The 2500-nt window shown below is 37.2% G+C and overlaps 2 protein-coding genes across 2 annotated transcripts in view; one reads left to right on the top strand and one right to left on the bottom strand.

The window, feature by feature from the left end:
• The window catches only part of LOC137659670 (mucin-22-like), a 734167-nt gene that overhangs the window by 638083 nt on the left and 93584 nt on the right, over positions 1–2500 (top strand). The window lies entirely within an intron of this gene.
• Positions 1–2500, bottom strand: part of LOC137614470 (uncharacterized) — a 65531-nt gene that overhangs the window by 238 nt on the left and 62793 nt on the right. The gene's annotated exons all lie outside the window — the stretch shown is intronic.

Here is a 2500-nt window from a genome sequence, read left to right as displayed (position 1 = left end):
CGGTCACGAAATTTTTTCGTGACCAAAATTTTGAACATTTCAAAATTCTCGTCACGACATGCCACGATGTCACGACGGGTTTACTAACACTTCACGCCAGTTCATGACGAGTTCACGCCAGTTCACGACTCGAGTCGTGACAATGCGTGCCACAAATTCTTACAAGTGTCAGCCTGACCTAAGTTTCTGACTTTCGTCATCTATTTAGGTGATGTGGTTGAGGAGGGACTCAATCCCTACTTTATTCAGGTACCCTAATCGAAGATTTACTTTTGCATCACATTCCAGGCTTCTGGAGGACCAATGGGCTACCCTGCCCCCAGGAAGATGGGCGTAAGGTCCCCAAGGCAGCCCATCCTCCAGACCCGCAAAACCAACTCCGCCCCATCCTTAGCATAACGTTGATTATAGCGCCTCTCCTGGAACGCCTTCGGCCGTCACCAAGTAGACGTCGTTCAACTATTAACTCAGAGGCAATCAGAACAGCTTCCTTCCAGCTCGACCCTATTAGCACCTCCCTAATTATGCGCTCATTACTAACATCGACCATCTAACAGCGCTTCCCCCGTCCTTGTCCGGAGGCTGAGGGACGCATAGACAGCTTCTTTGAGAGAGAGAGAGAGAGAGAGAGAGAGAGAGTATCTAATTCTAATGTACATGGTTCAAATGAGAAAGAATACATAGATCAATAAATATTGAGAGAGAGAGAGAGAGAGAGAGAGAGAGAGAGAGAGAGAGTATGTACTCCTAATGTAAATGGTTCATGTGAAAAAGAATATATAGATCAATAAATATTGAAAGAGAGAGAGAGAGAGAGAGAGAGAGAGAGAGAGAGAGAAAGTATCCAATCCTACTGTAAATGGTTTAAATGAAAAAGAATATATTGATCAATAAATATTGAAAGAGAGAGAGAGAGAGAGAGAGAGAGAGAGTCTAATCCTAATGTAAATGGTTCAAGTGAGAAAGAATATATAGATCAATAAATATTGAGAGAGAGAGAGAGAGAGAGAGAGAGAGAGAGAGTATCCCATCCTACTGTAAATAGTTTAAATGAGAAAAAATATATAGATCAATAAATATATATATATATATATATATATAGAGAGAGAGAGAGAGAGAGAGAGAGAGTATCTAATCCTACAGTAAATGGTTTAAATGAGAAAGAATATATGGATCAATAAATATTGAGAGAGAGAGAGAGAGAGAGAGAGAGAGAGAGAGGGAGAGAGAGAGAGAATCTAATCCTACTGTAAATGGTTCAATGAGAAAGAATATATGGATCAATAAATATTGAGAGAGAGAGAGAGAGAGAGAGAGAGAGAGAATCTAATCCTACTGTAAATGGTTCAATGAGAAAGAATATATGGATCAATAAATATTGAGAGAGAGAGAGAGAGAGAGAGAGAGAGAGAGAGAGAGTATAAAATCCTATTGTAAATGGTTTAAATGAGAAAGAATATATGGATCAAAAAATATTGAAAGAGAGAGAGAGAGAGAGAGAGAGAGAGAGAGAGAGTATAAAATCCTATTGTAAATGGTTTAAATGAGAAAGAATAAATGGATCAATAAATATTGAGAGAGAGAGAGAGAGAGAGAGAGAGAGAGAGAGAAAGTATCTAATCCTAATGTAAATAGTTCATGTGAGAAAGAATATATAGATCAATAAATATTGAGAGAGAGAGAGAGAGAGAGAGAGAGAGAGAGAGAGAATCGAAGCCTACTGTAGATGGTTTAAATGAGAAAGAATATATGGATCAATAAATGTTGAGAGAGAGAGAGAGAGAGAGAGAGAGAGAGAGAGAGTATCTAATCCTAATGTTAATGGTTCAAGTGAGAAAGAATATGTAGATCAATAAATATTGAGAGAGAGAGAGAGAGAGAGAGAGAGAGAGAGAGAGAGTATCTAATCCAAATGCAAATGGTTCAAGTGAGAAATAATATGTAGATCAATAAATATTGAGAGAGAGAGAGAGAGAGAGAGAGAGAGAGAGAGTGTCTAATACTACTGTAAATGGATTAAGTGAGAAGGAATATATAGATCAATAAATATTGAGAGAGAGAGAGAGAGAGAGAGAGAGAGAGAGTATCTAATCCTAATGTAAATGGTTCAGGTGAGAAAGAATACATAGATCAATAAATATTGAGAGAGAGAGAGAGAGAGAGAGAGAGAGAGAGAGTATCCAATCCTACTGTAAATAGTTTAAATGAGAAAGAATACATGGATCAATAAATATTGAGAGAGAGAGAGAGAGAGAGAGAGAGAGAGAGAGAGTATCTAATCCTAATGTAAATGGTTCAGGTGAGAAAGAATACGTAGATCAATAAATATTGAGAGAGAGAGAGAGAGAGAGAGAGAGAGAGAGTATCTAATCCTACAGTAAATAGTTTAAATGAGAAAGAATATATGAATCAATAAATATTGATGTATTATCGATAAATATATCACTACTGGCGAAAATCGGTAACTTTACATATAATTGAAGGTACAAAAAACATTATC

Source organism: Palaemon carinicauda, chromosome 20 (assembly GCF_036898095.1).
Source record: "Palaemon carinicauda isolate YSFRI2023 chromosome 20, ASM3689809v2, whole genome shotgun sequence".
NCBI classification, from domain to species: domain Eukaryota; kingdom Metazoa; phylum Arthropoda; class Malacostraca; order Decapoda; family Palaemonidae; genus Palaemon; species Palaemon carinicauda.
This window is presented reverse-complemented; position numbering and strand designations above follow the sequence as displayed.